This window comes from Gobio gobio (genome assembly GCF_949357685.1).
Source record: "Gobio gobio genome assembly, chromosome: 18".
In the NCBI taxonomy this organism is placed as follows: domain Eukaryota; kingdom Metazoa; phylum Chordata; class Actinopteri; order Cypriniformes; family Gobionidae; genus Gobio; species Gobio gobio.
The window spans coordinates 38,515,438-38,541,789 of NC_137111.1; the positions used below are offsets into that span (position 1 = coordinate 38,515,438).

Sequence of the window (26,352 nt, forward strand, 5' to 3'; positions counted from 1 at the left end):
TGCACATTTTTATTTCACAATTATGTGTTATTTCAAAAGAAACAACCTTCTTTAAGTACAATATCACACCGTAGAAAAATATAGATCTCATTTCAAAATGATTTTGTGCTTATCAGTCCAGTTCCCTTTGAGGCAATATGCATCTTTTAATACAAGAATATCAAGAGGAACGTGTTTTACAGGTTGAGTTTTACACATTACATGACACATCCACACACACACACACACACACACACACACACACACACACACACACACACACACACACCAACGTTTTACTGTGTCACTAATTAGTGGTCAAATTGTTCAACTTTATTCATGTGTGTACAATTCATAATAATAACAAGTATCACATGATAATGAATCATGGATTAATGAATCAAGTTTAGACAATGCTCTGAGCACAAAACGTGCTTATAAAAACGTGTAAACCCTTTCAAAGAATGACACAGCTTTAAGCCATTCCCTTTCATGATTGATGACATATCTGTTATGTTTCTCCAGAAGTGGAAAGGAGGAGCAGGGCACAGCACACCCATCCCTCTATAATCAAGACGCTATTATAGTCTTTAACCACTATAATAATGATGAAAAAAGAGCATCTTTGAATCATTTTCAAAATAAAACAACAACAACGTGAACTCGCACCCTACAGTGCACCATTGTAATATTGAAATCACTGTATGTGTAGACATGACCTCAGACAATGAGAGGAGAAAAACAGGGATCATCATCACCACCTCGCACACACAAACAAAGTTCTCAACATTTCTGAATATAAATACAAGGGTAACTGATGAACCCACACCACGGGATCAGCTGTGTACATAATTTATTTGAACACTCGAGACATTAGCGCTGGAGTACATGACAGCACGCGCATGCCCTCTCCGATATTTCTTTTCTTTTCTCAGACCGATTTTCCACCCCGAACGCGGAAGTCGGTGGACGTGACGCACGCTATCAGATGGGGACTGAAATAAAAACAAAAACATCGCTTTATACATTCGGGGAAAGACGAGGTAAGTAAATATTTGAGCGAATCACATAAACCTGCATTGGAGGATAAACACTGGACCGCTGTCACTGGAACACCACACGGTCGTCCTTTAATAGCCTACGCCGAGAAATAATTGGTATCTTTATAGGGCATTTGCATATCAAGTTAGGAAATATATCTTAAATATATATTTTTTACATATACCAATCTCATGACTTTTCGTTCAGCACTGCAGAAGGCATTAATAAAGACTTGGTTTATTGTAAACAGCGTATTATGACTGCAGCTCGAGACCCTCCGTTGTTCTTGCAGAAACAGTGCCGAACAGCTCTTATGCGTGACAGTGTTAATGATGTACAGACCAAGAAAATGCACAAGTATTTGTTTTAGCGAGCATGTTGCACTTCGTAGAAACTGTCCTGAAAATGAGCTAAGAACAATAACTGGCGGTCTGCAGCTGTCATCCTTCATATCGCGCCATCAGCGAAACTGTTATTGTACGACTGATCTATTGCCAGCGAACAAAAGAGAAGACTGAGATATAACCTCAGACTCCAGAGAAAACTAGCGTTTTGCTTGCATTCGGTCTGTTGGATGCATATAGTTCGTAATAATGATTCTCACAAATCGGTTCTTTTGAACGGCTCTTTTCAAAGAGTCAGTTCATAAATGATTCTTTTTTAATATGATGACGTAATTTCGTCATCGCGCGACCATTTAGGCTACTTCACCTATTGCTGTTTATTGCTAGTCGATTTTTTTAAAGTGCGTCCCAAGTCGTAGTATGGATAAAATAAGTATTCCGAGGTTACCTGGATGGTCTACTTTTGCCCACAACCCATTGCGAGATGGATGAGGAGTCGATTATTTAGAACTACCAACACAGATAAAAAGTGTTAAAAAAAAACAACTACAAACATGGCGGATGCGAGTCCGACGGGTAAGTAGGCTAGTTATGCCTTCACGTGCTATCGGAATTATATTAAATATTAGTTTCCTAGTTAATTGGATATGAACGCCCTCTCAAGTCAAAATTTGAATGCAATGAGCTCGTAATCACATCTTCAGAAGTGGAAAGTAGGTCATTACAACGTGAAGGCAGCAGATAAAGAGGTTTGCGTGATCAATTATCAGTATCTAACCTGACGAAAATATATTTATTCAATGTTATCCACATTATATTTAATCTGCAACATGATTGTGGACTTTTGTAATGATACGTTTGGCCATTAACTTTTAAATCCATCATTAAATTGCAAACACGAGGAGAGTTGACTCACGACTGGCAGATCAATGTGCTAGTAGGCCTACTTCTTTTCTCTCAAAAACGGTTGGAAATTGAATTAAATTGAATGTGGATGATTTTAACTGTGACAAGATGATTGACAGGACAGTTTAAACAGTGACAGATGCATGTATAAGCGACAGAGCTGTCTTTTATAGATGACGAGTATGCCTAGTAAGCTCGACTCTTCTGCTACACTCATAAGTATGTATTTTTTCTTTACAAAAAGATTACATACTTTTAGGGCGTAGTGTAAGTAGTTGATTTAGGACGTAGCAACGGTTCTCGGTTCACTCGGGGACCGCTCGGACCTATTCAGTCCGCTTCATGAATTAAATGTTCACTTCAAACCATTTTGTGAACCGATTCAATTGATTGATTAAAAAGATTCGACTCAGAAGAACGATTCAAGATTGAATCGGATGCCGCTACTACTACCCAGTGTGTCCTGTGCGCTTGGATTGCAGTAGGTCTGTTTGGATGCATCGGCTCAATGCACAATGGATTACAGCGCTACATAAGTGGGTACTGTAAACATTTTGTTTCGAGTTTTGCTGGTATTAGTAGCTATCTTACGCAGGGTGGATCCGTGACTGTGGTGCAAGGCACATTCATTCGCGCCTAGTCTTTCATATTTGAAGAATGCTTTGAGCTGCCAGTTTTGTTGACATGTTGATGGCCATGGTAAGCGCATCATTTTGTCTCTGTTTGCCTATTGTATCAACTGTATTTTTATTTTTTGTTGCTGCTGCAGTGAAACTCTCATAGGAGGTTACGGGGCTAGTTGTCACTCGATTTACTCCAGTGAATATTTCTCAGCATAGGTTTATTTTATAAGTCAATTTCTGTATAGGCATTCTGTATGTACCTCAAAGTCTTGACAAGTAAAGCTGAACACGTTTGTTGTGACATGTTGTCACACTAAATGCTGCTTTTTAAAGATTTTTTTAGCTAAATTAAAGATTAAATAAATAAATTCCCAAACAAGCACGTTTCAAATAGTTAGGCTGCTAATAAATATAGAACTAGCCCTGCCTGGTCTAATCTCTTTGATTGAAATAATATTTTCTAGACTCTGAATTATAAATTACAGTAAATGTGTGCAGCTATTACATTTTATTGGCAGTTAAAATTGGGAGTAATAAAATGCAGACAAAGTTTTTATTTTTTGTCACATAAGTCTTGTCACAGCTTGTTGAAAAGCCTGACTTTTTATACACCTTATCACTTTGAAGTTGTCACTGTTATCTTAACAATAGAATGTCACATTAGATAAAACAATAGATGGCTTTGTACTCCCAAGTTTGCACTTTCTGATCCTGTTTGCTTGCTTTTGAAGTTGCATGAGTTTTCAAGAACTTTTTGTGGGTGGATGTGCTTCAGGAATTGTGGGGTTGACTCCCTTACAGTGAATTTTGTAGAGAAGGAAACAATTTCAATGTTGTTCTTCAAGAAAGATCTTAGTGCAATGTATCAAGTTTTGGCTGTGCCTTCCATGTTGTGCAATTTGTGTTTTCTGGTTGCTGTGAGTGGGAAGTCTTTTCGTATGTAAACTTGAAGCTGTAATATGTGACCCTGGAGCACAAAACCAGTCATACGGGTCAATTTTTGGAAATTGAGATTTATACATCATTATTATTATACATCTGAATAAATAAGCTTTCAATTGGTGTATGGTTTGTTAGGATAGGACAATATTTGGCTGAGATGCAACTATACAAATCTGTAATCAGAGGGTGCAAAAAATCTAAATATTGAGAAAATCGCCTTTAAAGTTGTCCAAATGAGGTCCTTAGCAATGCATATTACTAATAATAATACATTTTTGATATATTTACAGTATTTAATTTACAAAATATCATCATGGAACAACTTAATATCGTAATGATTTTTGGCAAAATCAATAATTTTGACCTATACGATGTAATGTTGGCTATTGCCACAAATATACCTGTGCGATTTATGACTGGTTTTGTGGTCCAGGGTCACGTATGTTACGTGATGCTGTGCATGCATGGCGTACTTGCTCATTCTACATTATAAGATAAAAAAGTGTCAAATACTTTTTTTCTCATAATATACATTGTCAGGGTTTCTCATTTGCAGCTGCATACCAAAAAGGCAAGCTCCGCCCCTGGGCCTTCATAGCATGAAGTGTTTATGATTAGCATAAAGATGTGTAGCTGCAGGACAGACCTGCCATGAAAAGCTGTATATCTGCGTATCAAATTCAGCAATTCCTCCTTTGGAAGAAAGTGTTACATTTTATGCTAGCATGTATTTCCCTGCTGTCTGCAATTTAAACAGATATAGCCATATGTGTATGAACACAATTGCTACAGCATAGTTTATTAAAGCTATGGGATTAAAATAAAGTTGTTGATTAAGTTTTGGACCGCTTACAGTGTTATGTCTTGGAACTGGTAGTGTTTCAGACAGAAAATTAGAAGCTGCTGTAGTTACAGTAGAAAGTAATTAGATTCTTTGAAATTGGTTCGACCTCAGAAAGCCATTTAATTACAAAAACAGAAAACACATTTGTCTAAATTACAACTACATTGGAAAGTTCTAATAGATTGAAGGCCAGTAAAACAGGATGCCTTTTTGACAGTCTGTGTGTGTGGTGTGCGTGTGCATGCTTTTAAGACTGTCTATTCACATCCACCTTTGTGCTCAAATGTGCTTAACGCACTTGAGAGCTCCAGCATTAGCCAAGACACTTAATGGTTTATTCTTCTATATAAGACTGTAGGAAAGTCCCTTATACGATCTTATCTAATACTAATCTAATCTAATACTAATAGCTATTTCGCTCATTTGTTCTCTTGTTTGTTGGTTTGTAACCCACAAAGTTTAAAACGACAATCATCTGACAACTGGTGCTTTGATAGACAACCCACACATACACCTCGAAACATTAGATTCTTCTGCACTGAGGAGCCGTGCCGATGCACAACCCACGTAAAGATGATAACTCCGCAAATAATTGCATTTCAGGGTTCAAACAGAGATGGGGACAAAGAGGTTATAGAAGTGACAGTTGTTAATAATGAAAAAGGAAGCATTCATATTGCAGACATTTTTAAGATCAAGAGCCATGTATCTACAATGTCTTGTAGTTTTAATACAGCATCATAAACTTGTGATCTCAATAATATAGCCAAGACAAGCCACCAATCAATAGTATGCTATTTAGAGATGGGTCAACATTTACCTTGTTTGACTAATCTGGACACATGCTGCCAGGCTTTGCTCTTTTCTTTGGTGCATTGGGCTGTCTCATGACACTTCTCCCTCAGCTTCATGGACTGTGTTTGGAATAGCATACTATTACCTCTATATTTTCTGGTGTATATCATACATTTACCGTGCACAGTATGCACATTTTCTGTGTGCATGAAAGTATGTTCGGTACTGCATGCCACAATGTACTTGACCGTTCTCTCAATTTGACTACACTGTTAATTATTTCCCTGTTAAATAACAGGAAATTACTGGCAGCAGGGTTACCATTATTTTGCTGTTATTTAAACGGTTAATTCCTGTTAATGTTTTTTAACAGTGCACTCCCCGTAATGTTTTTCAACAGGAATTTACTGTAAATCATAGAAAAAACAGGGAACAACTGGCAGCAGTGTTACCATTATTTTCCTGTTAAATCACCATTTGTTTTGTTTCCATTAAATATTGTTAATTAGGGTTAGAATATAACATGTACTGATTGTTATAGACATATTCTAGCTTGAGTCAATACAAGAATAGGCATAATCCATCAGATAACACTTAAGTGAAAGAAAACGAATTGTTCCGTGTTGAAATTAACTTTTTTATTGTAATGCAAACACTGAAAGGTAAATTCTTACAAATGTAGGCACACATGGATCAGACCAATCACAGAAATATCTCATGTTCATTGCTGACATCTGTGGTCGTGCATCTTGAACAGCAGTGTGATCAGGGATGGAAACATTACCCTGCATCATCTGCATCTGTAATAAAAAAAAACAAAAAAAACAAATGTAAACATTTATCTACAACTCAATTATAATCAAAACAGCAAAAAAAAAAAAAAAAGCACTATGCCAATGCAATTAAAAGAGAATAGCTGTTCACATAACTAGATACTGCACTAGCTGGGTAACGTTAGTAACGTTAGCTGTTTTTGCTGGATTTAATTTACATCGATAGGCTAAAACCTGCACATAAAATGTCAAACCAACATATCTGGTAGCCCAAACAGCTATAATACATCAAAGACAAGCAGCTGACATTAATTCATCAAATAGTCTTAGACCAACTATCTAGCATCATAAACAGCTATCAGTAAATAGATTTATGTTGGCCGTTTGATTTTCAGGATGAGTCTGCTTTAACCAGACGTGCACATGGCAACGAATGCCACACAAACTTGACCACGGAATTACAACTTAAAAGTTATATGCCTAACGTTAGCCTATTGTTTATAGATTTAGATCGTATACATAAATGGACATTAAAATAAGCGCATTGTTTCTAAAATTAATGGCAAACTATCGAAATGTTGCTAGCTTGAAACCATGGCTCATTGGCTAAGTTACTCATTTCATGTGGTTTAAATCCGTGGCGTTTAGTATACATCAACATCACTGATAGATGTTAAAACTATGCATGACTTTCAAGAAACTCTTTAATCTCACCGGATTATTGTGATTTTGGTCGATGTAACCACCGCGATCTTCTGACATGGATCTCCGTGTTCGTTGCCGGTTCAAATGCCGCCTTCTTCTACGCTCCCGCCCAGAATGCAAAAAAATACTGTATGAACATGTTATTTCAGATAGTGACGCCAATAGATATAAGGCGCCTGCCAGCGTGCTGCGTGTTATAGGCCTACCGATATTTACACCGTGTTCAGAAAGAAGAAGAACAACACACACACACACACACACACACACATACAACTAAATGTATAGGCCGTCTCGCGTAAAATCCGGAGTTAAGGGTAATAAAAGGAAATTTCACCCACGATAACAAACACATTTGCGCATGCACAGAAAACATCGCAAACTTTATTATTTCTGTCTGTGGAATAGCCTAGGCTATGCAAGATTATTTTTGATAACATTTGCAGTAGAGAAATCAGGTGTTTAATTTGTCTAATCTTCATTCAGTAAATGCATACAATATTTAGTTTGTTAATGGATTGCACCGTCGACTATTGATTGAATCAGTCGATGTTTAGCAACCTAAAAAAAGAAAGAAATAAATTAAATTGTTAACTTTGTCCACTGATAAATAATAACTTTTTTTTATTACAATAAGCATAGCTAACATTGCATATGGATTTTCGATTTTGCGGTTAAATAACAAAAATGAGGTGTTATTTAACAATGAGTGTTAAATAACAAAAATGAGGTGTTATTTAACATATATTTCCTAAAATTAACAGTAAGGCGCAGTTATTAAAAATAACAGGTTAATCATGTTGAAATTTGGGTGTAAATTAACAGAAACATTTAACAGTGTAATTTAATAACAGTCTTGTACAAAAAACAAGCTTTAACAGTGCAAAAAAATCGATTCAAATACAAAATATCTGTATTTCACTTCACTACAGTTCTTGACAGTCTCACCAAGACTGCATTTATTTGTAATACAATAAAACAGGAATATTGTGAAAAAAAATCTGAATTTTCAGCATCATTACTCTAGGGATGCATGCAATGATTCTGTTGGTACGATTATAGTCTGATAAATAATCACGGTTTCACGATTATCACGACTATTGCATTCATTCATTTCACAACAATGTATAAAATCACATTAACACTCTTTAGATTTTTAATAACGGTCGCTTTAAAACAAAACCTCACGCTGAGGGCTCAGCTATAGACTGTCGACTTCAAGCGTTTCTTTGGTGGAAATAAATTTTCGCGGTTTGGTCCCTCTGCCACAGTTAATCCAGTGTGTACAGTAGTAGCCTCCGTGTCTCTGACAAGCACTTTAAGCTGGTGTAACTTTGTTTTCGGTTTGTGCAAGTTGCAACAAAGAAACACTCTGTGTAGCAGAGCCTTTACGGTTAATTAACCTTGTTAAAGGGATAGTTCACCCAAAAATGAAAATTAGCCCATGATTTACTCACCCTCAAGTCATCCTAGGTGTATATGACATTCTTCTTTCAGACGAATAAAATCTGAGTTATATTACAAAAGTTCAGGCTAATCCAAGCATTAGAATTTGATTCACAGTTGCTCTGTTTTTGAAGTCCATAAAAATACATCTGTCCATCAAATAACATGCTCAACGCGGCTCCAGGGTGTTAATAAAGGCCTTCTGAAGCGAATCGACGCGTTTGTGTAAGAATAATATTCATATTTAAAACTTTATCAAGTAAAGTTTCGGCCCACCGCCTTCCGTGGAAAAGTGTTGAATGTTGAAAGTGAAACTCAAGATGCGTACGTGATGTCATGACGAGCCTACCTGGTCGCGTTAGTCTTTCGATCAGCAGGGGAACTTTCAACAATTTTTCCATAAATTGAACAGGGAAGGCGGTCGAAAATTTACTTGATAAAGTTTTAAATATGGATATTTTTCTTACACAAACGCATCGATTCGCTTCAGAAGGCCTCTTTTAACACCCCAGAGCCGCGTGGTGCACGTTATTTGATGGAAAGATGCACTTTTTATGGACTTCAAAAACAGAGCAAAAATTACTGCCATTATAATTCTTGGATTAGCCTGGACTTGTGTAATATAACTCAGATTTTATTCGTCTGAAAGAAGAATGTCATATACACCTAGGATGACTTGAGGGTGAACTATCCCTTTAAAGGGTTAGTTCACCCAAAAATGAAAATTCTGTCATTAATTACTTACCCTCATGTCGTTCGACACCCATAAGCCATGAAGCTTCGAAGCGTTATGAATCAGCGAGTCGATTCAGCGGTTTCAGCAGTTTGGCGGTTTGACACGCGATCCGAATCATCATTCGGCTCACTGATTCATAACGCTTCGAAGCTTCATGATGCCTTGTTTTGAAATCATCATCACTATGTAAGTCGTTATTTAGGGTTTTTTTGCGCACAAAAACTATTGTCGCCGATTCATAAAGTTATTTTAGAACCACTGTAGTGAGATGGACTTTGTAACGACGTCTTTAGTACCTTTTAAAGGTCCCATGGCATGAAATTTTCATTTTATGAGGTATTTCAACATTAATATGAGTTCCCCTAGCCTGAATATTGTCCCCAAGTGGATAGAAATGTTGATCGGTGTAAACCCGAGTTCTGGCTGTCTCTCTCTGCCTTTGAGAAAATGACAGGCCAGACTAGCCAATCCTGAAGCCTCCTGGTTTGACGTCCAAGCAGGAACCGTTTCCTCCCTTTCCCCCGCCCAGAGAATCTGCCACACCCATGCAAACACTCGAGATCATTAACGTTACTTGTGAACGAGTGAACTGGCAGTTTCTCAGTGTTTGGATGTACAAATGAAAACAGAAGTCTTTCTTCAGTTCCTTCTGATCTGTGATCATTGATTTCTGATGTGTAGCTAATTATTTATTATTCGTGCACACGCTGCGGCTTCTCTCTCTCCCGACAGAACGGTGTTTTCGTGTTTTCTATCTTGTGAGTCAGTGTTTTGTACGTCCTCGTCGCGTCTATCTGTTCTAAAATGTGCATACAGTCTTTTCTGTTTAACATCAGCAGTAACATCTTTAGAGATAAACCTCACACACGCCGAAGCTCGGCCTTCAACATCCCCGACCCCCAGTACTGCATCTGGCCCACAGCGGAGGCACCAAACGCGGCGTGAGATTAAGCAGAAGGGGGGTAAGCGTGAGGGTATCTGGGCTAGCCAGCTTTCCCCACAATAAACTGGATTACATTCGATTACTGCTGTTGTGTCTTTGTTTGCGCTGTGTAAGTTACTCAATGCGCATCACTGACGCTATTCATACGATTGGAACATATCTAGAAATAATGCTTTAATCAAACTTACTAACTCGTTCATCTCGCTGTAATGGTACATTGCATGTGTTACAAAGTTGGTAGAATAATGATGAAGAGGACTCGGTGTGACTGGGACTCGTGTTTATTCAGAACTCTCAGATACAAACACAATAAACTCGCGCTGACAGACAACGCTCTCATAACTCAGTAGTTACTATAAATAACTTTGTTAGCAATCGCTCCGTCTCCGTGATGTCCTGTTCGCGAACGAATCATTCTTTTGAATCGGTTCTTTTTAGTGAACCGAACCAGTTCACCAAATCGGACTGAATCGTTCTAAACGGTTCGCGTCTCGAGTCAGCGCTGATCCATAATTTACTAACTTTCTGACATGAGTGACAGCCCCTCTGACTAGAAATAAACTAATAACCTGAAGTATATTCTAGTAACTACAACAGTTCACCCTGAACTGAGACATGCTGAGAGAACTGATGTGAAGTGAACACAGGTCCATCTGTCTCTGGCAGACTCGTGCCTGCTCGTGCCTCGTTAAACCACGCCCCCTCCGCTCATTTAAAATGCAAAGATGTCAGCCAATCACAACAGTGGGCGTTTTTCCTGAAGTCTCACAGCAGACACGCCTCTTGGAGCAGGGCAGTCAGCCACAGGGCAAACAGCAGTATAGAAAAAATGCCTTTTATTTCTACATTATGACATTTTATGATGTAAAAATCATACTAACAATATAAGTACACCTCAGGAAACACTATAAAATAATAGAAAAATGCCATGCCATGGGACCTTTAAGGGTCTTGAGAGTGAACCGTGCCATTGTGTCAATGGAGGCCTTTCAGAGCCATCAGATTTCAACTAAAATACATTTGTGTTCCAAAGATGAACGGAGGTCTTACGGGTCTCGAACGACATGAGGGTAAGTAATTAATTACAGAATTTTCATTTTTGGGTGAACTAACCCTTTAAGTGCGGTAAATCGAGAAATCAGTTAATCGCTGCATCCCTACATTACTCCAGTCTTCAGTATCACATGGTCCTTCAGAAATCATTCTAATATGTTGATTTGCTGCTCAAGAAATATTTCTTATTATCAATGTTGGTGTAGCTAACATTTAGTCTGAGGATGAAGAAGATAGACTAGTAATTCCAATAGAAACTCTATTGAGACTCAGGGAATCCAATAGAGGTGAAACACAAACGAGACAACTTGTAAAACAATACCGGACAATGAATAAAAGGAAATGAGGAAAGGAAATACATATGGTGATAAACTCAAATATGGACAGGTGACAACTAGTTAATCAAATGATGAATAACCATAGTAACTAATGAACTTCGGGAACAAAGGCGAGTGAACTAAAAGTCTTTGAAAAATGACTAAACTGAACGTAATTGTGACAGTTGCTGCTTAATATTTTTGTGGAATTCATATACATTTTGTTCAGGATCCTTTGATGATAGAGTTCAAAAGAACAGCATTTTTTTCTATTTGAAATAGAAATCTTTTGCAACATTAGAAATGTTTTGACTGTTGCTTTTGATCAATTTAATGCATACTTGATTATGAAAAGTAATAATTTCTTAGGAAAAAGTATTTTGAACGGTAATGTATTTCTGCCCCCCACTCACATGCAACTTTGTGAGGTCATATGACAATAGTACTTTTGCTTTAAATTGTTCAATTATAAGTAAGCAAGTATTTTGTTCTAAACGGAGCCATTGATTGTGATAGGAAAATAAAGGTACACAAAAGTTTTCTTAGGAATCCCTTTTTCTTTTCATTTTATTCATTATTTGCTACATCCACAAAGCCAAAATAACAAAACAATGTAAGCCATATTCTTTAAGAAGGCAGAAGGGATTAATCAGAGATGCCTCATTCAGATCAATGGCATACTGCTGTGCTTGTTAAAGCAAGAAAAAATACAGTCAGATGGTCAGTCAGATGCAGCTAACATTTTTTTTTAGCACGAACATAGTTAAATATTAACAAACTCTCTTTCCAACAAGGGCAAAAGTAAAAGAAAGATATTACAGAATAGCAAGTGGCGTTACTCAGACACCACTGCAGAATTTACAGACTGCACTTATGAGTAATACAAGCAAGTACTAAAGCAACCTCGGCTAGGTGACATTAGGGAAAAAAGAAAGTCGTTTCAGAGGTGATATAAGTTATTACATTGTTGTGAACGATTACAAGACAAACATTTTTTCTTCAAATATTTATCAAGTGCATTGATAAAAAGTGCACAATAACACAAGAAATTTGTATTAGGAAGGTAAATGTGGTAGAGATCGACCGATATGTGTTTTTCTATTAACAATTCCGATTCTGATGTTTAGAGGTCAGGGTCAGCTGATGGCCGATATGTGCTGCCGATTTTTAGGGCTGGTATCTTGAAGTTTTCCCCTTCATTTGCCTGCTAAAATGTCACCCTAATAATAAGTGGATGCACAACATTTTCTAAAATTAACATCATTTATTAAACACTGACTTGAACCATCTCTCAAATCTTAAAGGGGGGGGTGAAACAATAATTTTCTATCAATCTCATGTCAATCTTGAGTACCTATAGAGTAGTATTGCATCTTTTATATCTCCGAAAAGTCTTTAGTTTTATTATATTAATAAAAGAAAGATACGCTGTACCGAGTCTTTCCGAAAAAAGCAGAGCGGCTGGGGGCGTATCGTTCGGGCGGAGCTAAAGAATGACGAGCGCGCAGCTATTGCGTTGAGCTATGCATGTTTACATAGAAAAACAATGGAATCGATAGCTAACAACACAAAGACATTTGAAGCATTTTTACTCACCGCCTGCTACCAACACACGACCGTGAACTAGAGCCCTGCGCGGGACTGTTTTCTTCATCCCGCTCCCGCCCGCACCCGCCGAATTTCAGACCATTACCGCCCGCTCCCGCAACGTATGTTACACTCCCGCCCGCTCCCGCAATATGTATGTCCACTCCCGCCCGCACCCGCAAAACTCTGAGAATTTATTCCCGCACAATAATAGAGATGCATTGATTTTGTGTCTTCTCCCGTCCCGCAGGGAAAAAAAACACGTATTTGTATTGATATTATTAAAGAGATTCATGGGGTTGTTTGTTTCGTTTCCCTGGCCTGCATGTAAAAAAAAAAAAGACAAATACATTCAAATATAATTTCGTTTTTATCAAAAACTTTGCACATAAAAATACACTGCTTTGCAAAACAGAAAACAGAAAAACAGATTGAGAAACAAAAAACAGATCCCAATTCGTCGGTCAGTTCAGGAAACCTGAGAAAACATGCTTCAACAGAACGTAATGTGAACACAAAATAGCAAACGGACATTTAGAAACAATCCATTTCCACTCACTAAACTTCTATGTATTGTTTGTCAAAAACACCAAACAGTCAACTTGACCTGCAGGGAGTGCTGAGCGTTTTTGGTGAGGTATGATCAAGTAGCTATGTATTTGCCAGCTGCGCAATATGTGGATACATATAACGTTATACCGCATGATTTTGCCTACCAAAACAATTGAGAAACTTCTCCAAATGTCAGACTTTCCTTGCTTAGCTTTTGTGCTGTAAATACCTCGTTTGAGGTTCTTTTTTACATCATCTATTGACATCTTCTCCACCATGTCGTTAGGCAACCTCCCTATCCCGCCGATTCCCGCGGTGTTTTTTTTAGCCGCCCATTCCCGCCCGCAGCAAAATTCAAACCGCCTGCTCCCGCGAGATTTACGTTAGGTCCCGCGGGACCCGGCGGGACTCAATCCCAATGCAGCCCTCTACCGTGAACCTCCATCTTTCAGCATTAGGCGAGCTACAAATCCGGAGTTGAACTGTACCTTGTTTATAAACCATTGTCGCCAAAATTCAGGCAACAAACAAACACTTGCACAACTCCGTTGCTGCTCCGGAAAAACATGATTGTCTTGCCATGACAACCAAAAACACACATCTTTGGTGACATTGCCGGCTTCACTAGAGCCTTTGCCCTCTCGCTCTAGTCGCGTGCACGTCCTTCCGGGAGAAGAGCCTGTATGGCCTGTACAAGGACATTCCGCCCCATCACATTTACCCATACTCGAAAAAAACTTTCCGAAACTTATGAGAAACCGGAAGGGGTATTTTTGGCACAGAAATACTCCATCAAACGTCCAACTTATTTTTTGAAACTTTGTCCATGTTTAGGATGGGAATCCAAGTCTTTAACAGTGTAAAAAGCTCAGTATTCATGAAACAGCACCCCCCCCCCCCTTTAATTTTGACACTGCATGTCATTAAAATAAAATATTTATCCAAAGTTAACCAAACAAATCAATAAACTGACCAAGTATTAGTGATAAACGTGGCCATAAATGCCATTACCATACACTATATCTACTTTGCATAGTAATGTGTTTTTGGGACAATATGTAACGTAAAAAGACGTGTAATAATGGGAGTAATAAAAAGGAATATTTTCATAAGAATCTCATATTTCATAAGAATATCCAGACTTAAAACTGTGCCTGTTGTCAGAGAAATTCACTAAAATATACAGAGGCAAAACCTCTATTCTGGGTCTCAGGAGGATATTTCTGTCCTGTGCAGAGTGAATCCAGCATTTATATTTAGATGTCACTTCCGAAACTTTGCAGCACGCAGTTGGCATCGGGCCTCTTAGCAGCATGAAAATCAATAGTTTTATGCAATGGATTTTATAGACTGTATAGCCTCGAGTTTCGCGAGCCTGCATTAAACTCAGCACTAAATAAAAACTTTGCCGTTTTGAGCGGTGATATTCTGATCGCGTTCAAGAGTTCAACAATTATATCTGTATATTATTACAGTATCAACTGAGGGGGCTTTTGCTTGCGTTTGAGGGTGCTTATAGCACCCCCGTAGAACCGGGCCTGCATCAAACCATGCTTCCAAACAAATGTCATACACTGCTCTGGGCTGCTCCAGGACAGCTCTGACGGAGTAACGTAGCCCTCAATCACGCTGCAGTGTTTGTGAGAGCTACTGCCTTCTCCACGCACAGAGTGAAATCAAAATGTGGTCAATTTTGATTTCATTTCAACCTTATGAAAAAAAGGAAACATTTCTTTCATGTGTAAAAAAAAAAAAAAGGAAGTTTGGGTGGGATATATTAGGGCTGTGCAATTAATCGAATTTCGATTTCGATTTCGATTTTGCCTCCCAACGATCACCAAAATAGTACAATCGAGAAAAAACGATTATTTTGCCTTGCGTTCTGAATGAAACGCGCATGCGCTCATCCGCCCCTCCCGAAGCCACAATCTCTCTCAGATCGGGAGTCTCGTGTGCATATCATCCGCTGGAATTTAAAAACTCTGCGCGAGTAAAGATGGCAGAAGGAGGGCAGTTACAGCAGCGTTTGGTGAGCAAAAAAGGCAAAACCAACTCCGTTGTCTGGGAACAGTTTGGCTTCGAGGAATCAGACGACGAGCAAAAACATGTTACGTGCAAGATTTGCTACATGTAGTGTCTGCAACACAAGAGAACACCACGAATTTGTTTAACCACTTGAAAATTAAACAGAGTGACCTATGACAATCTAATATAGAAACAAAAACTGACGAGAGCAGGGATGCCGTGTAAACGTCCTTTTTCCCCCCTCATATTTTTCAAATAATTCTCTCTTTGTAAACTTTGTTCAATGCATGCGAGTGCTGTCGTATGTTCGAATATGACCAGTCGTTTTCCCCGTCATCACCCGGGTTTAGTGCCAGAAGACGCGAATGAGAAGCCGCGCGCTGTGAGAAAATGTATCTGTATCTGATAATGTATCATCCGAGAGCGCGCACGCGTCTCTCAGCGCGCAAATATTGAGTTCTCTTTCAAGTCTTGCTCTTGAACGGACAAACTCACACAAAACGTATGTCAACATGTCCATCTTGATGAGTATCTTAGCAGACATAGTCTGTATATGCCTTAAGTGAACTTTATACAGTCGAGAAAGACGACGCATATCCGATCCGGATTGAATAGCTTTTGTAAGTTTAATAGGATTAATCTTTAATTTATGCACTCAAATATGCAATGTTATTTTACATTTGAGACATTTCTGTACCTGAAAACTAATGTTAGACGTACCTGAAAAGCATATCTAGCCGAACCATATTGTTTATCTTATTTATTTGTGATTATCATTTTTACGTGAATACTTTTATACTTTGATTTGAATATATGTTATATTATTTATTTTAATAGTTCAAAAAGTACAACAAATGTTACAATTTCAATTGAATTGTTGAAAGGTGTATTTTTAATAAATACAACACATTCCCAAAGTCATAAAATGAAACATGAAATAATCGTGTTACATAATCGTGATTTCAATATTGACCAAAATAATCGTGATTATGATTTTTTCCATAATCGAGCAGCCCTAGGATATATTGAAGGGGCTTGCACATTTCGTTTTTTCTTTAAATACTATCTAGACTAGTGATTCTAGAAAACAATGTATTTTTATTTTGATGTACTACCATTCAAAAGTTTGAAATAACTGGAATGTTTTACTTTTTTAAATGACTTGGTACTTTTCTTCACTAAGGTCAGATAAAATTAAAATTAACTAAAATAATAACTAATAGGGATGTCAAATGTACCGATACTACCGACACCAGTCGGTACAAAAAAAACACACAAAAAAAACGTTTATTCAGTACCTGCTGACAGACTCTTGTTCGTGTTTGTTTGAGCGCTCTCCAGGTGTCAAATGTTTCTATTATTCACAGTGTGTTTTTACAAGCGTTAAGTATTGTAGCCAATCACAATCATATCTATTGAGCGTGTGAATGCAGTGTCCAATCAGAAGTACTAGTCAGTAAATGAAACTGCTTAACACTGCTGAAAACGTGTACATTTTGTTTTGTTCAACACGGGCCGTACATTTGTGAATCCTTTCATTATAACCTACAAAGTGTAAACATGATGTAAATAAGAGATTCATTGTACATTTAACTCTTTCCCCGCCAGCGTTTAAAAAAAAAAGTTGTCAGCCATCGCCAGCACTTTTGATCATTTTCACAAACATTTGAACATTTGAACAGCTTTTGTTCTAGCTTCATGCATTCTTTTTTTATCAACACTTGAATGTGGGTAAGTTTAATAAAAAAGCAACATTTTAAACAAAAAGCGGAGAAAATCCAACGTGCATAAGCAATGCTTTTATCGCCTTTTTCTGCTTTTTACATGTCTTGATCCAGAGATTCTTTACATTTTCAAAAGTTGCGTAATAGCGCCCCCTATCATATAACAGTGAAAATATGCAAAGCCAGAAAATTCCAAATACAAGTTTATTCGTTTTTCATGCTTTCAAAGATTCTGGATTGACAACAGTATTTAAATATGCAATTGAATCGGAAAATACTATGATTGACATTAATAACCAACAGATGAGACAAAACAAGACAACATTTTTTGCTACCGAATTGATACAGAGAACTGCAAAGTTTTACTGGAATTGGTACCAACTACTGAAATGTTTGTGACCACTCTACTAACTAACTAATACTAAAAAATACATATATTAAAACATTTATAATTTTCTCAGTAGTCTTGGTAAATTTCATACAATTTAATTGTAAAATAATATAAAACTGGAAAACAGTTATTTTACCATAGTAATATGTTAACCTTGACTGTATTTTTAATTTTTTTTTGCAATCAATTAAATGCTGAATTTGTGAACAATACAAAGAAATATAGGTGACTTAATAACTAATAGATACGGACTAAAAGCCACAAAATGTTTGATAGATTTGTTGAAATTGTCACCTCAGGTCCCTTGCTTGAAAGGCTTCTACCACAGACAATTGAAAGAGACGACTTTTGAACCAAACTAAAGTCATATCCGGTTTTGTACATATTTAAAGCTGATAGACATACCAAAAAAGATACACAAATGTCAAAGTGGCTTATTCAGATGACATTAGACGCTGCAGATTTGAGAGCATTGAGAAACATAAAGCAGACGAACACTGCCGCAGTACTTCACCTGTAAGACATTATGTGTGAAAGAGATTTTCAAAAAAATCACCTTGTTATTAGGACCATACTGCATTATATACTTTCTATTTCTATCCACCTTTCCATTTAATGTAAGAGCAGGTGTGGCCATTAGTAACTTCAATGTGTCTGGCTTCCAGTGTCAGTTCTGATGGATAGTGATCGAACAGATATAGAAAATACAGTGATTTTGTTTATCCTGGAAGTAAAAAGTTTAGGATTTTGAAAAACTTCTGATGTAAAATTAAGATTAAATATATGTTTATGCAATATTTCACAGTCACTGAATAGGTCACAGTTATAAAAACGTTTGTGGCACATTGTGATTTTTACAAGCACAAGAAAGAGTGTAATATACCACATTCTGAAGTTCATGTACATTGTTAAATAATAACACTGTACTCGAAAAAGTATTATCTACTACAGTATTACATACTATATGTGACTGTGCATACAAGCACAGTATGTATAAATAAGGGTACATATTAGTAGTTTTGGCACCATTTGTATGAGTTGAATTAGACTTTCCATTACGGTTTATTTGCTTTTTGCTCTTAAGTTCTGCATTAGAGCATTTGGCGACAGAAAATTAGTTTTAATAGACATGGAGTGTACAGCTCGTTGGGCCACTCAAAGAAAAAACAATTATAATCCACTTATGAAATGATGAATTGCAGGGCTGTTCAGTCGTCATCACTTGCGTGCTTATGATGATAGCTCAGGCCTGATTAGTATGTACATCACCACCAAGCAGTAAGTGTATAAGGTTATGTATTTCACATTTTGGAGCAGTTTTCATATATATAGAAAGAGGGACCTAATGCTCTGGACTTGGATTCTGGTTGGATTCAGATTGTCTTTCCTTGTATTTTCCAAGCAAATCTGCCTTCTCCTCAGTGTTAGAGAAAAAAATTATTTTTAATCCTCATCCTGACCCTCTTTCTGAAATGATCCACTTTGAAGTGCACAAAAAAATTGAGTTACTGTCTCCCAAAAGAAAGAGAGCCAATTCTGAACTGCCTGAAACGAGTCGTCAGTAATCTCAGCCTTTTTTCCTGCTCGAACCTACATAGGTTTGTAACATATTTGCATAATGGCCACAAGGGATGCCACAATTCTCAATATAATATTGAACCGTTCGGTACGGCATTCACGGTTCAATACGCGCTTGTGAATTGCGGTTTTTCGGTTTTTCATTAAATAATAATTTTTCTACAAATGCTATGATTTGCCTCCATCCCAATAGCCTACTGAACAACGCGACATACATTCACATCACACGTTAGTGGTAGAGTTATACTCACGGAACACTATAGATATTCACAATCAAGAAAGTTCATGATTTGCATGCGCTTTAAAGCCTTGCCGGCTCATTCGTGTGCGCGGTTTTAACATGCGCTTTTCCGAGCGAGCGCACTAAACGCCTGTCAAACACGTGATTACTGAACTAAGTAGTCGTCTTACTGCGCTAATAATACTGTCAAATACACACAAGGTTAACACAAACACAGTCGGTTATGTCTAAAGTGAAAGTAAAACCGCGTGTGTCTGTATATTAGATGCACGGAGGTCTTAAATGGACAACAGAGCAGTAGTGAACACGTGGTCCTTAAAGAGACAGTTCACCTCTAAAATTATGTCATTATTTACTCACTCTAATATTGTTCCAAACCTGTATTCATTTCTCGATGAAAGAATTTTCATTTTTGAATAAACTATCTGTTTAATGTTAATACAACGACAAAAGACAAAGAGAAAATCACTCGCTGCTCTTGACTGAAAAAACTAATACAGTAGCTTTAATAAGAATCAATGTATATTTTATAGTGAAGTCTATGTAGTGTTTTATTTTTACATTTATTTATTCAATTTCATACTTAAATGCTGCTGTACTACTGTTGTAATTCTGCCAGTGTACATCTTTATATATATTTATTTTAAATTTTACAATACACTAGGAATGTGTACAAGGGTTTTTTTTAAAGTAGTTTTAAGTTTAAGTAAGGGTTTTCAATTCTTTTAAGTAAAATAAAGAAAGAGTATTGCAATAAAAAATAGCATTTTTTCTCCTTAACCTCTTGCTGTTCCTGTCGCCTAAGAATAGAATAACAAAAAACTGATGTGACAAGCCATTAGAACCGAACCGAACCAAAAACCGTGGTTAAAAACCGAGGTATGTATTGAACCGTGGACTAACTGTATTGTTGCATCCCTAATGGCCACACATGGTCTTCCTTGGCTGCCTGTGAACAATTTCTACTTTGACACGCAGCCTGAAAGAGTTTGGTTCGTGTTGTTGATATTTTGAGAAGATGCATTTTTCTGAGCTGCAAAAGCAAATCCACTTTGAATGGACTCAAATTGATATGGTTCGTATCATTGTAAGTACTGAGGAAGTTTCTGATCAGATATGGTAATGGGAACTTTGTTTCTGACAGGCACTGAAAGCAGTAGACTAATAACCACACACTGGGCCATCTGACCAATAAGAGCAGAGTAGGCTGGTGGAAGGGAGGGGTTTAGAGAGACTGAATCCTTGATCAAACCTTGGATGCATGTAAACCTATTGAAGGAGACCTTTAAATAAAACAAGAACCTTTAAAATTGCTTATACAGGATTGTCAGGAAATGGCCACTGTTATGATTGTTTAATATCATTGCATATATCTATGCCCCTCACTATTATCGAGTAAGTGTTTTGAAAAATGATCCATATAAAACCATCACTTACAGACAAAGCATTATGTAATTGTTTGAGTCAGATTCAAAAGAGTTGGCTGCTTCATGTTTCAACAGAAGATTCTTTGCAAAGTCTCCATTACACTGTGCTTCATAAAATGCAGTCAAATGCTCCGAACAAACATATAATCGTCCAAGACGATTCAGGACGTGAGCAAGCATGAACATTCGAAGTGAACATTCATTTTCTCTTCCATTTGTCCATTTGTCCAATTGTCACGTGTGGAGCATGTCAGAAATTGAACAGGCGTCTGTATACCATCCAGTGTAGAAGTTAATATAATGGTGTAGTAAATGTTGTTTGTACGGGAAGAGGGAGGCGGGAACCGGCGAACATTAAACAAACTTTTAATCAAAATAAAATGGCGGCGACAGCCCCTCACGGTCGACTGCCGCCTACATACAAACAAACACAATGAAAATAAAAAGCTGCAGCCCCTCACGGTCGACTGCAGCAACACATAACAAAACATAAATAAAACTCAACATAAAATCCAGGCCTGGTCCTCTCTCGTCCCTCACTGTTGTCGCTCCTCCTTTATAGTCCCTCACTCCTCCGCAAGGGCCGAGATCGCTGCGGCGCGCAGCTGGCGCTCATCCTCCCTGATGAGCGCCGCCTCGTCCCGCCCTCACGGTCCCTCGGCCTCGCTGCCCGCCACATACCCCCAACGCCCTTCGCAGGCCGGGGGGTACTCCCGAGTCTGCGCTCTACCCCCCCCCCTCCCCTCCCCGGGGGGGCCGATCACGGCGGCCGCGGGACCTGGGGGTAAGAACAGCGAGGTGAGAGAACGGAGCGAGGAACCTGAGGAGCGACAGGGACGAGAGAGTGGAGAGAGGAGAAAAGAGAGAAAGAAAAAAAAAAAATTCTGGTCCGGTTCCCAGACACACTGCCGCTCGGTCCTCAGCCAGCCAAGAGGTTCTTCTTCGCGGTGCCATGCGGTGGTACTGGACGGCCGGTGGACGGCTCGACGCTCCTCCGCCCCCTGGCGGCCGGCGGTGGCTCCTCCTGTCGAGGACAGCCGGCAGCGAGTCCCGCGCGCTCCCTGCCCCTCCCCTACACGGCGGAGGGATACAGGCTCCGGCCCACGGCGAACGCCGGTGACTCCTCCGCGCTCCCTCTAGGACGGCAGCCACCCCACCTCGACCCAGGGGCACGGCAGCGAGCTCTCCGTCCCACCGACCTTCATCCGCTCCAGCACCACCGCTTCGGGCAGCCGCTCGCGGACTTCTCTCCTCCGCGCTGCCCGAACTCCGCGGCACCGCGATCCCCCTCAGCTGCGAGGGCTCTTCGACAGCGCGTCCCTCCTTCCTCCCGGGTTTCGGCACCACTGTAGTAAACGTTGTTCGTACGGGAAGAAGGAGGCGGGAACCGGCGAACATTAAACAAACTTTTAATCAAAAATAAAATGGCGGCGACAGCCCCTCACGGTCGACTGCCGCCTACATACAAACAAACACAATGAAAATAAAAAGCTGCAGCCCCTCACGGTCGACTGCAGCAACACATAACAAAACATAAATAAAACTCAACATAAAATCCAGGCCTGGTCCTCTCTCGTCCCTCACTGTTGTCGCTCCTCCTTTATAGTCCCTCACTCCTCCGCAAGGGCCGAGATCGCTGCGGCGCGCAGCTGGCGCTCATCCTCCCTGATGAGCGCCGCCTCGTCCCGCCCTCACGGTCCCTCGGCCTCGCTGCCCGCCACAAATGGGTTCCATTTGGTTTTGTCGCAACAGTCGGCAGTGGCCGGGGGCCTATGTCAAGTCAAGTCAAATTTTATTTCTATAGCACATTTAAAAGCAATAGAGTTACCCCAAAGTGCTGTACAGTAAGACAATGTGCATATAAAAAGAAAGCATAAAAAGAGACAAGGCAGATACAAAATATAAACGCATTAGACCAATTACAATCCAAATAATAAATAAATATACAAATCTACCAATATTGATCTAATCAAAAGCCAGATTTAAGAGCTGATTTAAAGCTGGCTAATGAAGGAGCAGACCTCACATTGAAGGGCAGACTATTCCAGAGTTTAGGTGCTGTAGCAGAGAAGGCCTGACCACGTGGGACAGTTAAAAGAAGCTGATTACAAGACCTAAGAGTTCTTTGGGGAGAGTAAGGAATCAGAAGGTCACTTGTGTATTTTGGTGCAACACCAGATAGAGCCTTGTACACAAAAACTGCAACTTTAAAATCGATTCTGAATTTAACAGGTAGCCAATGTAAAGTCGTGAAAAGGTGAGAAATGTGATCTCTCTTTTTTTGTGCCTGTAAGGCTCGCAGCAGCATTTTGGACAATTTGCAGGTGAGAGATTGTAGTTTGAGGCAGGCCACAGTACAGGCAATTACAGTAGTCCAGGTCTCTTTTGGAGACAAAAACTCCATATAATTATCCATATAATATAATATAGTTATAATTTCGCAATAGATCTCAAATGCAGAGGTGGGTAGTAACGAATTACATTTACTTCGTTACATTTACTTGAGTAAATTTTTTGGGTAACTTGTACTTTTAGAGTAGATTTAAAGATGGGTACTTTTACTCTTACTCAAGTAAATTTCTTGTGAAAAAACTGTACTTTTACTTAGTTACATTCAGTGGCGTTCCTCCGTTACTGTCAAATGGTAATAATTATATTATATATTTTAAAATAAGTAAATATGACTTTCGCAAGTCTCGCGAAACGTTGGAGAGGCTGCTTCGCGAGAGGTGGCTACGCATCTCCCGCTTATAATTAGCGCGCGTTTAGTCGGAAGATGATGGCCGAAGCAGAGGAAGATGTGTGTGAGCTACGGGAGGCAGATTGCCCGTGGCCTCAAGTTCAGTCTATGTTTTCACTCCAAGATGTCAAAAAGAATAGTTTCATAATGCGATGCATGTTGTGTGCACCAAAATGAACTGACATCTCTCAGCATACAAGAATTCCACCCTGAAAAGAACATGTAGCGGTAAGTGTCACAATGATGCCTATATTTGAACACTATTAAATTTTCCCTTATTATAATACTATTTCACACACTGTCCGAGTGTTTTCCTCATATGCGCTCGTGCAAGCAATGACAAATCGTTTGAATCCTCCAAACAACACACGTCCACGAACAAACGTTCACATCTGCACATGTACATATCCTTTTCTTCACAAAACGAAACAAATAGAATAGCCTAATGTGACGTCTTGCATTTATACACAAATCCGAACAGACTTCTGTCTGAAGTGTAGAAAATACATACAAATAAAAACGGTATTGTATTTTATTCCTACCTAAAGAATAGCCTATATAGAAATATAAGAACAAAGTATGTTTTAAGAAGAGCTCTGGTTAGCCCAGCACACCATTAATTTACACTATTTAACCATTAATCACACACGCACATATACACACACATATATATATATATATATAAATATATATATATATATAAAGGTTCATAGCTTACATTAGTTAACATGAACTAATAATGAACTGCACTTATAAAGCACTTATGTTAATTTAAACATTTACTAATGCAGGGTTCCCACTCGTCCTGGAAAACCTTGAAAATTGATGACACATTTTCCAGTCCTGGAAAATACATGGAAAATTAGAGAAAATGTAAAATGTCCTGGAAAATCTTGTTGTTGTCTGGGAAAATTCTTTAAAAAAAAGTTATTTCTTTAGCCGAGTATAAAGAATTTATCGCTGGCCCAAACAATCAGCGCTAGTTGAAGAAAGCACATGTTCAGGTGAGTTTAATACGTGTGAGTAGTATTTTGAATAATGATATTTAGTCTTGTGTTGCCACTTTCAGCAGTTAGCTAATGCTATAACTGCTCAAATGTATGCAGTGAATGTTAACTCGTAAGCTGCTACCTAATCACATAATTTTGATATAAAGTCACATTTGTGTGTTATAAAGTCAGAATTGCAAGATATAGTCAGAATTGCATGATATAAACTCGCAAGTCTTTTCTTCACAATTAACTTTTTTGTGCAGTTGCGAGTTTATATCACGCAATTCTGACTTCTTTTCTCAGAATTGTGAGATCTAAACTGCAATTGCAAGTTATAAAGTCAAATTCTGAGGAAAAAAGAATTGCAACAATTTTCGCGTTTATATCACAAATATGTAAACTCGCAATTGCGAGAAAGTCAGAATAGCGAGATAAAAAGTCACAATTACCTTTTCTTATTCTGTGGAGTAAACAAGCTTCCATAGTCATAATGTATGATTAAGAGCTCATATTGAAAAATGCTGGATTGTTAAGTAATGGCAATAAACTGGACGGCTTTTAAAGACTTAGAAAGCAATATTTGGCATGATCCTTTTCTTTTATTCCCGCCATAGTAAAATTGAAAATGTCCTGGAAAAGTTCTGGAAAATAGTTGCTGAAAAAGAGTGGGAACCCTGTAATGCATTATTCAAATCTTGTCAACATTAGTTAATGCACTGTGAACTAACATGAATAAACCATGAGCAGCTGTACTTTTATGAACTAACATTAACAAAGATTAACTAATGCTGAACAGAGGTGTTGTTCATGGTTAGTTCATGTTAACTAATACATTAACTAATGTTAACTAATACAACCTTTATTGTAAAGTTTTACCGAGAGGTGTGTGAAAGCTCTCCAAGTAGTCTGAAATTCAGGGTTTTCGCTTCTTATCAATCAGATCAAATGTAACTAGTAACTAACTACTTGAGTAGTTTTCTCATCGAATACTTTTTTACTCTTACTCAAGTAAATATTACGATTGTTACTTTTACTTTTACTTGAGTAAATATCTCCGTAAGTACTTGTACTTTTACTTGAGTACAGATTTTGGCTACTCTACCCACCTCTGCTCAAATGAAAAAAAAGCCCTTTACCACCGAACTGATTTGTTTCTCAAAATGTATGGATCTATGGTCGGATGATGTAAAACGATTTGTCAATGTCTTGCTCTAGAGGTGGTCATTTGCAAATGTATTTGCTTGTGTGATGTCACAGATCCCACAATACCCAAACAAGCAGTTATTGGAGCTTGATTACGTTGGTCAACAGATCAAGGAAATTTTGATTTCTCATGTCATGACTAGGGATGAAACGATTACCGGTTTCACGATAAAACCACGATTTAGTGACGGTTAGTAATATTGTTTAAAATTTAATTATCATTAAAACCGCGTGTGATTATAACGATTTTGAAAACTGGCGGTAAATCCTGTCCAGTCAGCGTCAGTCTAGCGCAGGCACAGCACAGCGTTGTTTTTTGAATGAGAAGAAATGGCAAAGAAATGGTTTCTGTTCTATTTCAGCAGCGAAAATAGTTTCAAACAAACACAGCAGAACCACAGCGCATCTGATATGACTGGACAGCAACACACACACGCACGGCCACGCG

The 26,352-nt window shown here is 38.4% G+C and overlaps 1 protein-coding gene across 8 annotated transcripts in view; it reads left to right on the forward strand.

Annotated features, from left to right (window-relative positions):
• Nucleotides 1-745: 745 nt before the first annotated feature.
• marchf8 (membrane-associated ring finger (C3HC4) 8) overlaps nt 746-26,352 on the forward strand; it is a 144,061-nt gene continuing 118,454 nt past the window's right edge. For 2 of the 8 annotated variants that reach the window (XM_079842690.1, XM_079842693.1), the window contains exon 1: nt 2,744-2,969. The gene's annotated coding sequence lies outside the window, so the exon portion shown is untranslated. Of the gene's footprint in view, nt 1,023-2,694; nt 2,970-26,352 lie in introns of those variants that run through there. The other 6 variants (XM_079842689.1, XM_079842686.1, XM_079842685.1 and 3 more) reach the window with 6 other exon arrangements.